General features: G+C 52.0%; 5 non-coding genes across 5 annotated transcripts; all 5 read right to left on the reverse strand.

Moving 5' to 3' along the window:
• Nucleotides 1–136: 136 nt before the first annotated feature.
• Nucleotides 137–213, reverse strand: Trnak-cuu (transfer RNA lysine (anticodon CUU)). Its single transcript has one exon. It is a non-coding gene; the product is annotated as a tRNA-Lys (tRNA).
• A 448-nt stretch (nucleotides 214–661) lies between these two features.
• Trnar-ucg (transfer RNA arginine (anticodon UCG)) lies at nucleotides 662–734 on the reverse strand. Its single transcript has one exon. It is a non-coding gene; the product is annotated as a tRNA-Arg (tRNA).
• Nucleotides 735–2,176: 1,442 nt separating this feature from the next.
• Trnar-ucg (transfer RNA arginine (anticodon UCG)) lies at nucleotides 2,177–2,249 on the reverse strand. The gene has a single exon. It is a non-coding gene; the product is annotated as a tRNA-Arg (tRNA).
• Nucleotides 2,250–3,688: 1,439 nt separating this feature from the next.
• Trnar-ucg (transfer RNA arginine (anticodon UCG)) lies at nucleotides 3,689–3,761 on the reverse strand. Its single transcript has one exon. It is a non-coding gene; the product is annotated as a tRNA-Arg (tRNA).
• A 7,903-nt stretch (nucleotides 3,762–11,664) lies between these two features.
• Trnak-cuu (transfer RNA lysine (anticodon CUU)) lies at nucleotides 11,665–11,741 on the reverse strand. The gene has a single exon. It is a non-coding gene; the product is annotated as a tRNA-Lys (tRNA).
• Between the last annotated feature and the right edge of the window lie 299 nt (nucleotides 11,742–12,040).

Consider the following 12,040-nt stretch of genomic DNA (forward strand, 5'->3'; position numbering starts at 1 on the left):
AAAATCACCTTCACCTTCAAATACAGTTTTCTTGCGACTGATGGAGAAGTAGGCAAATTTATAGTTGCTATTTCCATTACATCACGTTAATCAGAAAATCGGTAATTTACATCTGCAGCGGAAAAAAATTCCCTTCCGGCCAGCGTAGGGCTCGAACCCACGACCCTGTGAATAAGAGTCTCATGCTCTACCGACTGAGCTAGCCGTGCTGCCTCGTTGGATACCTGATTGGCAGCAGATCACACAGTAATCGTTTGGGTTGGGTGGTCCCAAACAGAATTTCTCCATGCTCCCTAATGTTTTCCTAACGTCACACTCGTCACGTACTTCACTTTTATTTCATAATCATTTCTGAGAGGTAAAGGAATTGCATGAAAATCTGCAGAGCTAGCGGCGTCAAAATTAACACCCGTACTTGATGTGACTCAAAAGCCGAACGAGTTACTTTCCGACGTTGTTTTAGATGTGCAAGTGCCAGTCAAAACTCGCGGTGAGGGCACGTTGCCGACCATTTCGCTAGTTAACACCGGTCTTGTTGTGTGTGTTTCAGGTTCAAGATCATCTCCAAGTACAAAATGGTCAACAGCAACATTCAGACGGTTTCGTACTGCTCAATTGCTACATTAAACCGGTATGTTTCTTTTTCAGAACTGGAAAAACACGACCGTGACAGGATTCGAACCTGCAATCTTCGGATCCGAAGTCCGATGCCTTATCCATTAGGCCACACGGTCACTGACGACCAAGTATAACTTACATACGACTCATCTCGAAACGCTCACACCCCCTGAGGAATTGTGCTTTCGTTCCACACAGCCGCTGCCCCTTACTCTTTCCCACCCATTCGTTACATTCAACCTCTTACGAGACCGACCAAACATAGACAGGAAAAGAAGACCACACACTTTGCGCATTCGGAATCGATGGCAGGGTGTTCCTCGCCGCATTTGCTACGATGGCCATTTGCTACTTCTGCAGAAGCGGCGGCGGCGGCGACGATGACGACGACGACGACGACCGCGAGAGGCTCTGAGATTTGTGAGAAATACATCTATAAAATGTGATTCAGACTGCCTCGTCCCACCTTATGCTATACCGCTTTGGCAAATGCTTTATCTGCGCCATTCGCCCTAATCACATCTGAGAGTAATTCTTAATAATACGCCTGTCGCTAATTGTTCCTCATCACAGATACTGCTTTCTATACGGCCACGACGCGCAACTGATTTCCAAGATTCGTCTTCCTCCTGTGAGGATGGAACTCACGACCCCTGATTTACTAGACCAATGCTCTACCACAGAGCGAAACAGGCGCCGCCTAGCGGCACTTTTGCGTACTTCGACCGAATGGTCGTCTGAATCATCAGACTTCAGCTGACAACACTTCATATTTTCGACTAATATTAGCAGCTATGCCGACCCATTACTGCTTGGCTACACATCTGGCACGTAGCCGATATTCTCTCCAAACAAAACCACTTGCACTTCAGAACATGACTTTCACACATGTCTACAAAATCACCTTCACCTTCAAATACAGTTTTCTTGCGACTGATGGAGAAGTAGGCAAATTTTAAAGTTGCTATTTCCATTACATCACGTTAATCAGAAAATCGGTAATTTACATCTGCAGCGGAAAAAAATTCCGTTCCGCCCAGCGTAGGGCTCGTACCCACGACACTGTGAATAAGAGTCTCATGCTCTACCGACTGAGCTAGCCGTGCTGCCTCGTTGGATACCTGCTGGGCAGCAGATCACACAGTACTCGTTTGGGTTGGTTGGTCCCATACAGAATCTCTCCATGCTGCCTAATGCTTTCCTAACGTCACACTCATCACGTACTTCACTTTTATATCATATTCACATCTGAGAGGTAAAGGAATTGCATGACAATCTGCAGAGCTAGCGGCGTCAAAATTAACACACATACTTGATGTGACTCAAAAGTCGAACGAGTTACTTTCCGACGTTGTTTTAGATGTGCAAGTGCCAGTCACACCTCGCGGTGAGGCCACTCTGCCGTTCATTTCGCTAGTTAACACCTGTCTTGTTGTGTGTGTTTCAAGCTCAAGACCATCTCCAAGCACAAAATGCTCAACAGCAACATTCAGACGGTTTCGTACTGCTCAATTGCTACATTAAAACGATATGTTTCTTTTTCAGAACTGGAAAAACACGACCGTGACAGGATTCGAACCTGCAATCTTCGGATCCGAAGCCCGACGCCTTATCCATCAGGCCACACGGTCACTGACGACCAAGTATAACTTATATACGACTCATCTCGAAACGCTCACACCCCCTGAGGAATTGTGCTTTCGTTCCACACAGCCGCTGCCCCTTACTCTTTCCCACCCATTCGTTACATTCAACCTCTTACGAGACCGACCAAACATAGACAGGAAAACAAGACCACACACTTTGCGCATTCGGAATCGATGGCAGGGTGTCCCTCGCCGCATTTGCTACGATGGCCATTTGCTACTTCTGCAGAAGCGGCGGCGGCGGCGGCGACGACGACGACGACGACGACCGCGAGAGGCTCTGAGATTTGTGAGAAATACATCTATAAAATGTAGTTCAGACTGCCTCGTCCAACATTATGCCGCACCGCTTTCTCAAATGCTTTATCTGCGCCATTCGCCTTAATCACATCTGAGAGTAATTCTTAATAATACTCCTGTCGCTAATTGTTCCTCATCACAGATACTGTTTGCTATACGGCCACGATGCGCAACTGATTTCCAAAATACGTCTTCCTCCTGTGAGGATGGAACTCACGACCCCTGGTTTACTAGCCCAATGCTCTATCACTGACCTAAACAGGCGCCGCCTAGCGGCACGTTTGCGTACTTCGTCCGTACGGTTGTCTGAATCATCAGACTTCAGCTGACAACACTTCATGTTTTCGACTAATATTTGCAGCAATGGCGACCCATTACTGCTTGGCTACACATCTGACACGTAGCCGTGTTCTCTCCAACCAAAACCACTTGCACTTCAGAACATGACTTTCACACATGTCTACAAAATCACCTTCATTTCAAATACAGTTTTCTTGCGACTGATGGAGACGTAGGCAAATTTATAGTTGCTATTTCCATTACATCACGTTAATCAGAAAATCGGTAATTTACATCTGCAGCGGAAAAAAATTCCCTTCCGGCCAGCGTAGGGCACGAACCCACGACCCTGTGAATAAGAGTCTCATGCTCTACCGACTGAGCTAGCCGTGCTGCCTCGTTGGACACCTGCTTGGCAGCAGATCACACAGTAATCGTTTGGGTTGGGTGGTCCCATACAGAATCTCTCCATGCTCCCTAATGTTTTCCTAACGTCACACTCGTCACGTACTTCACTTTTATTTCATAATCATTTCTGAGAGGTAAAGGAATTGCATGACAATCTGCAGAGCTAGCGGCGTCAAAATTAACACACATACTTGATGTGACTCAAAAGCCGAACGAGTTACTTTCCGACGTTGTTTTAGATGTGCAAGTGCCAGGCAAAACTCGCGGTGAGGGCACTCTGCCGACCATTTCGCTAGTTAACACCGGTCTTGTTGTGTGTGTTTCAGGTTCAAGATCATCTCCAAGTACAAAATGGTCAACAGCAACATTCAGACGGTTTCGTACTGCTCAATTGCTACATTAAAATGGTATGTTTCTTTTTCGGAACTGGAAAAACACGACCGTGACAGGATTCGAACCTGCAATCTTCGGATCCGAAGTCCGATGCCTGATCCATTAGGCCACACGGTCACTGACGACCAAGTATAACTTATATACGACTCATCTCGAAACGCTCACACCCCCTGAGGAATTGTGCTTTCGTTCCACACAGCCGCTGCCCCTTACTCTTTCCCACCCATTCGTTACATTCAACCTCTTACGAGACCGACCAAACATAGACAGGAAAACAAGACCACACACTTTGCGCATTCGGAATCGATGGCAGGGTGTCCATCGCGGCATTTGCTACGATGGCCTTTTGCTACTTCTGCAGAAGCGACGACGACGACGACGACGACGACGAAGACCGCGAGAGGCTCAGATATTTGTGAGAAATACATCTATAAAATGTAATTTAGACTGCCTCGTCCCACCTTATGCTATACCGCTTTGGCAAATGCTTTATCTGCGCCATTCGCCTTAGTCACATCTGAGAGTAATTCTTAATAATACGCCTGTCGCTAATTGTTCCTCATCACAGATACTGCTTTCTATACGGCCACGACGCGCAACTGATTTCCAAGATTCGTCTTCCTCCTGTGAGGATGGAACTCACGACCCCTGGTTTACTAGACCAATGCTCTACCACAGAGCGAAACAGGCGCCGCCTAGCGGCACTTTTGCGTACTTCATCCGTATGGTCGTCTGAATCATCAGACTATAGCTGACAACACTTCATATTTTCGACTAATATTAGCAGCTATGCCGACCCATTACTGCTTGGCTACACATCTGACACGTAGCCGTGTTCTCTCCAAACAAAACCACCTGCACTTCGGAACATGACATTCACACATGTCTACAAAATCACCTTCACCTTCAAATACAGTTTTCTTGCGACTGATTGAGACGTAGGCAAATTTTAAAGTTGCTATTTCCATTACATCACGTTAATCAGAAAATCGGTAATTTACATCTGCAGCGGAGAAAAATTCCGTTCCGCCCAGCGTAGGGCTCGTACCCACGACCCTGCGAATAAGAGTCTCATGCTCTACCGACTCAGCTAGCCGTGCTGCCTCGTTGGATACCTGCTGGGCAGCAGATCACACAGTACTCGTTTGGGTTGGTTGGTCCCATACAGAATCTCTCTATGCTGCCTAATGTTTTCCTAACGTCACACTCGTCACGTACTTCACTTTTATATCATATTCACTTCTGAGAGGTAAAGGAATTGCATGAAAATCTGCAGAGCTAGCGGCGTCAAAATTAACACACATACTTGATGTGACTCAAAAGTCGAACGAGTTACTTTCCGACGTTGTTTTAGATGTGCAAGTGCCAGTCACACCTCGCGGTGAGGCCACTCTGCCGTTCATTTCGCTAGTTAACACCTGTCTTGTTGTGTGTGTTTCAAGCTCAAGACCATCTCCAAGCACAAAATGCTCAACAGCAACATTCAGACGGTTTCGTACTGCTCAATTGCTACATTAAAACGATATGTTTCTTTTTCAGAACTGGAAAAACACGTCCGTGACATGATTCGAAGCTGCAATCTTTGGATCCGAAGTCCGACGCCTTATCGATTAGGCCACACGGTCACTGACGACCAAGTATAACTTATATACGACTCATTTCGAAACGCTCACACCCCCTGAGGAACTGTGTTTTCGTTCCACACAGCCATTGCCCCTTACTCTTCCCCACCCATTCGTTACATTCAACCTCTTACGAGACCGACCAAACATAGACAGGAAAACAAGACCACACACTTTGCGCATTCGGATTCGATGGCAGGGTGTCCCTCGCCGCATTTGCTACGATGGCCATTTGCTACTTCTGCAGAAGCGGCGACGACGACGACGACGACGACGACGACGACCGCGAGAGGCTCTGAGATTTGTGAGAAATACATCTATAAAATGTAATTCAGACTGCCTCGTCCAACATTATGCCGCACCGCTTTTTTTTTTTTTTTTTTTTTTTTTTTTTTTTTTTTTTTCCTTTATTGTGATTTTAATACCTGTGACAAACAGGTAGGCCGGCAGCGGACCAAGTATGCCGCTCTTCGGCCTCAGAGTATACACAGAACAGAGATGAGTGAGATATAAAAACAATCAAGACGGCGGGGTACAAACAGTAGACAAAACAGAGTTAAAACGGAGTCGGTCACGTGCGTAGCACAATGGATAAAAGCGGAGAAACACGGTGCACAAACGCAGATGGCAGATGGCCACACGTGAACCAGCGGAGCACAAACGACGAAACACAAACACACTGCAGGAGAGTCGAGGCACAAACACATGCGATGGTCTTCGGCGTAGGACGATGAAAGTAACTGATGGAAGACAGCAGAGTCGTGGCCTGCCAAGGGGAAAAGGTGTGGGGAAGAGGAGAGAGAGGGGGAGGGGAAGATGCCAGTGGAGGAGAGGGATGGAGGAGAAGGGGGAGGGTAGGGGGAGTGGAAGCCCAAGGAGAAAGGGGAGGGGAGGGAGGGAGAGAAGGGAGAGAGGGTGCCCACAGGAAAAGGAGAGGAGAGGGAAGGTAAGGCTCAAAGTTGGTAGGAGGGGTAGATGGAGGGGAGGAGGGCATCATCAGGGAGGGGGAGTTGATGGAAGCCACCGAGGGAGAGGGTGTGGAGGGTGTAAAGATGGAGAGCAGGTGGGATATAGGAATGCAGGCGCGGCAGCGGGTTGGGGTGGGAGAGGATGGGAGAGACAAGAGGGTGTGGAGGATCAAGCTTGCGGGAGGTGTAGAGGATCCGTAACCGTTCGAGGAAAAGGAGGAGGTGCGGGAAGGGAATCAGGTCATAGAGGATCCGCGTGGGGGAAGGGAGACGGATGCGATAGGCGAGGCGGAGCGCATGGCGTTCTAGGATCTGAATGGACTTGTAGAAGGTAGGAGGGGCAGAGATCCAGGCGGGATGAGCATAGCAAAGGATAGGACGGATGAGGGACTTGTAGGTGTAGAGGATGGTGGAAGGGTCCAGACCCCATGTACGGCCAGAAAGGAGCTTAAGGAGGCGGAGGCGGGAGCGTGCCTTGGCTTGGATCGTCCGGAGATGTGGGTTCCAGGAGAGGCGACGGTCGAGGGTGACACCAAGGTACTTGAGAGTAGGTGTGAGGGTGATGGGACGGCCATAAATAGTAAGATAGAAATCAAGGAGACGGAAGGAACGAGTGGTTTTGCCTACAATGATCGCCTGGGTCTTGGAAGGATTGACCTTGAGCAACCACTGGTTACACCAAGTGGTGAACCGGTCAAGATAGGATTGGAGAAGGTGCTGGGAGCGTTGCAGGGTGGGAGCGAGGGCAAGGAAGGCAGTGTCATCGGCGTACTGGAGAAGGTGTAGGGGAGGTGCAGGTGGAGGCATGTCTGCCGTGTAAAGGAGGTAGAGAAGAGGGGAAAGGACGGAACCTTGGGGCACACCGGCGGAGGGGTAGAAGGTGTAGGAATCAGTGTTGTGGATGGTGACATAGGAAGGACGGTGGGAAAGGAAGGAAGCGACCAGACGGACATAGTTGAGAGGAAGAGCAAAGGTTTGGAGCTTGAAAAGGAGACCGGAATGCCACACACGGTCATATGCGCGTTCGAGGTCGAGGGAAAGGAAGATGGCGGAACGACGGGAATTGAGTTGTTCGGAGAGGAGGTGAGTGAGGTGAAGGAGGAGGTCATCGGCTGAGAAGGACGGCCGAAAGCCACATTGGGTAGGGGGGAGGAGGCGGTGTTGGTGAAGGTGCTTGTGTAGGCGGCGGGTAAGAATGGATTCCAGGACCTTGCTGAAGACCGAGGTAAGGCTGATGGGACGGTAGGAGGAGACAGCGGAAGGCGGTTTGTCGGGCTTGAGGAACATCAGGATCCGGGAGGTTTTCCACAGGTCGGGGTAGTAGCCGGTGGACAGGACCACATTGTAGAGCCTGGCCAATGTGGAGAGGAAGGAGGCAGGAGCTTCACGGAGGTGACGGTAAGTAACACGATCGTGACCGGGAGCAGTGTTGCGTTTAGGGCGAAGTGTAGCAATGATATCTTGAGTGGTGATTGGGGTATTTAGTTCTGTGTGTGTGATGTTGTCCAAGTACTGGAAGCCAGGAGCAAGCGGGGGGACAGAGGTATCAGTTCGATCACGGACATCAGGAAAGAGGGAATAATCGAACTGGGGATCGTCAGGGATGGTAAGGATATCGGAGAGGTAGGAGGCGAAATGGTTGGCCTTACTAAGGGCATCAGGGAAGGGGTGGTCATCATGAAGGAGAGGGTAGTAGGGAGAGGGTTTAGATCCGGTAAGGCGGCGGAAGGCTGACCAGTACTTGGACGAGTGGATAGGTAAGGTGGCATTAAGACGGGTGCATGTCTGTCGCCAGTCCCGGCGTTTCTTTGCCGTGAGTAAGTTCCTGATGTGTCGCTGTAGTTGCCGGTGGCGTCGTAGTGTGTCCTGGTCACGTGTGTGAAGGAAGGCACGGTAGAGCCGGCGGGATTCACGCAGGAGAAGGACGGCCTGTGGGGGTAAGGTGGGGCGGTGCGGATGGATGGCAATGGTAGGGACGTGGGCCTCCACGGCCTCAGACAAGGTCTGCTGGAGAAAGGAGGCAGCACGGGTAACGTCATCAGGTTGGTGGTAGGTGAGGGGGTGGCTATCGACCTGGAGAGCAAGGGAGTCCCGGTAGGCATTCCAGTTGGCACGGGAGTAGTCATGGACATATTTCGGGGGAGGGTCATGGCGCGGGTCGGGACGGGGGCGACGACCGTCTGATACAGTGAGGAGGACAGGGAGATGGTCACTGCCAATGGGATCAAGGACGTCCACCGCTATGCGGCCAAGCAGGGTGGGGGAGGCTAGGACGACATCGGGAGTGGTATTGGATTCAGGGCGGGTGTGTTGGGGAATTGGAAGGACGTCGCCTTGGAGGGTGGCAAGGAACCGATGCCACCGCCGTAACTGGGCGGCAGAACGACTATGGATGTTAAGGTCGGCGGCGATCACGTAGGAGGAGAAGGTACGGTCGATGTGGGAAAGGAAGTCGAAAGGAATAGGTGCAGCGGGGCGGACATAGATGGTGGCACAGGTAAGGGTAAGGGTAAGGCCGGGGAAGAAGAGACTAAGGATCAAGTGTTCTGTGGGGTCAGGAAGGAGGGGTTGGAGCCGGACAGGGATCTGGCGGTGGTGGCCAATGGCAACTCCGCCACGCGCTATCTGGAGTGGATTGTCAGACCGGTGAAGGAGGTAGGGCGAGGTGTGGACGGTGTGGTGGGGCTGAAGAAAGGTTTCGTTCAGAAGGAAGGCATCCACACGGTGGGTCGTAAGGGTATGCATAAGGAGGTGCTTGTTGGTGGGAAGGGAGCGGATGTTATTGAACAGGATACGGTGCTGTCGTGCCATAATGGGAATTTAAACGAGGGTGTCGAGACGGGAGAAGGTGAAATGGGCCTGGTTGTGGGAATAGGTGGCGTAGGTGTTGAGGTGGAACACGGAACGGGCAGCGAGGGAAATCTGGTGGAGGGTGTGGGGACGCTGAAAGGGATGGACGTTCTGGAGCACTATTGTGACGAACCTGATGATGTCCTCTGCGGTGGGGGGAGGACGGAGGGAATTGCCAGGAGGGGTGGGGTCATCCAAAGGGCGGAGAGGAACAGTGAGTTCAGGAGCGGATGGAGGAGGTCGAGCCTTGCATTTCTGGGAGTAGGTAGGGTGTTGGAGGTTGCAGGTATTGCAGGAGGGAGGAGACTGAAGGTTGGGGCACTGCCGGAGGAAGTGCGCTTGCTTACAATGCGGGCAGACTGGGGCCTCGCGGCACTCTGATGTTGGGTGTGCGTTATAACGCAGACACCTCTGGCAGCGAATGGATTGTGGTGGGGAGCGGGAGGGGTCAACCTTATACCGGCGGTGGAAGAGGAGGGCACCCTCCTTAAGGAGATGGTCGATGGAGGGAGCGTGTTCGGAGAAAACTCGCATAAGGCGAGTGGGGCCCGCAGAGTTGAAAATGCGGCGAACAGCTCGCACCTCCAGGTACGGGTGGGCCTTCAACTCCGCCAGCACCTCTTCCTCCGTGATCGTCGGGCTAAGCCGAGTGATCACGGCGGTGAGGGTCGGCGGGCGACGTGGGGGTTGGGGTTGACGGGGGGAGGAAGGGGAAGGAGCAGGGGCAAGGGAGGCATTAGGTCCAAATCGGGTGAGAGGAATTCGGGAGAGGATGTCGGAGTGTAGGGTAGGGCTTGGGGAGGTGATCAAGACAGAGTCCCTACGGGGGGTAAGAAGGGAGATGGGGGCTGCAGGGAAGTATTGGCGGAGGAGCAAGGTCAGGTTGCGGGCCTCCAGGAGAGAGGGATCAGGACGGGAGAGGAGATACTTGTAGGAGGGGGAGTTAGAAGAGGAAGTAGAGGGGGCTGGAGGGGAGACATCCATGGCATCTAGGGGTGGGGGAGGGGGAAGATGCTGGGACTTCTTGGGTGCAGAGGAGGCGGGGGTGCCACTGGGACGCTTAACAGCGGGGACAGGATGGGAGGAGGCGTGGGGCACAGGAGTGACGGGGAGATGACGGGAAGCGGCAGGTCCCGGTGTCGGTGCTGGTGCTGGTGCTGCTGTTGGTGCTGCTGTTGGTGCTGCTGCTGGTTGTGGCGCTGCTGCAGGTGGTGGTGCTGGCGCCGGCGATGGTGCGGCATGGGTCGTAGCCCGACGAGACACAACCCTGGCAGGGGCCGCATGAGTGGTGTGGGGGAGTGGGGGAAAGGGGTCGTGTGTGGAGGCTTGGGGAGAAGGAGCAGGGGATGGGGCGACAAAGGGAGCTGGGGTGGGAAGGGTGAGGAGGGGCGGGATATAGTAGGACGGGGGCGACTGAGCACACCAAGTAAGAGTAGTGGCAGCGAGGGAGGGCGTCGTATAGACGATGGCGGTGGTAGTGGCGGTGGTGGTGGGGGTGGTCATGATGGCAGTAAGGAAAACTGGAAACACAGAAAAGAAGAATGGGGACAGACAAGGGACAAAGTCAGGAACAGATTACAGATGACAGATGAGAGACGTCGAGGAGCGAAAGGATGAAGGCAAAGACGAAGACGAGAATAGCGACGACAACGAAAGCAGGAGAGGAAGACGAAGCACTGGGTCCTGGCGGCGGCGGCGGCGGCGGCGGCGGCGGGGGCCGGAAGCTGCGGCGGCGGCGGCGGCGGCGGCGGGGGCCGGAAGCTGCGGCGGCGGCGGCGGCGGCGGCGGCTGGGTCCGGAAGCTGCGGCTGGGTCCGGCGACGACTGCTACTGCAAAACTGGCGGCACTGGAAACTGCTGCTGCTGCTGCTGCTGCTGCTGGCGGTTCCGGAACTGCGACTGCGACTGCGACTGCGACTGCGACTGCGACTGCGACTTCTGCGAAGCCCTAGCACTTCGATACGTAGCAGTACTCTGCAAGGTATCGAAGGGCGGAACTCTTCCGAGGTCCGCCGAAGAATGCCGCACCGCTTTCTCAAATGCTTTATCTGCGCCATTCGCCTGAATCACATCTGAGAGTAATTCTTAATAATACTCCTGTCGCTAATTGTTCCTCATCACAGATACTGTTTGATATACGGCCACGATGCGCAACTGATTTCCAAAATTCGTCTTCCTCCTGTGAGGATGGAACTCACGACCCCTGGTTTACTAGACCAATGCTCTACCACTGACCTAAACAGGCGCCGCCTAGCGGCACTTTTGCGTACTTCGCCCGTACGGTTGTCTGAATCATCAGACTTCAGCTGACAACACTTCATATTTTCGACTAATATTTGCAGCAATGGCGACCCATTACTGCTTGGCTACACATCTGACACGTAGCCGTGTTCTCTCCAACCAAAACCACTTGCACTTCAGAACATGACTTTCACACATGTCTACAAAATCACCTTCACTTCAAATACAGTTTTCTTGCGACTGATGGAGACGTAGACAAATTTATAGTTGCTATTTCCATTACATCACGTTAATCAGAAAATCGGTAATTTACATCTGCAGCGGAAAAAAAATTCCCTTCCGGCCAGCGTAGGGCTCGAACCCACGACCCTGTGAATAAGAGTCTCATGCTCTACCGACTGAGCTAGCCGTGCTGCCTCGTTGGATGCCTGCTTGGCAGCAGATCACACAGTAATCGTTTGGGTTGGGTGGTCCCATACAGAATCTCTCCATGCTCCCTAATGTTTTCCTAACGTCACACTCGTCACGTACTTCACTTTTATTTCATAATCATTTCTGAGAGGTAAAGGAATTGCATGACAATCTGCAGAGCTAGCGGCGTCAAAATTAACACACATACTTGATGTGACTCAAAAGCCGAACGAGTTACTTTCCGCCGTTGTTTTAGATGTGCAAGTGCCAGGCAAAACTCGCGGTGAGGGCACTCTGCCGACCAT

Source organism: Schistocerca gregaria, unplaced genomic scaffold, assembly GCF_023897955.1.
Source record: "Schistocerca gregaria isolate iqSchGreg1 unplaced genomic scaffold, iqSchGreg1.2 ptg000180l, whole genome shotgun sequence".
Lineage (NCBI taxonomy): Eukaryota > Metazoa > Arthropoda > Insecta > Orthoptera > Acrididae > Schistocerca > Schistocerca gregaria.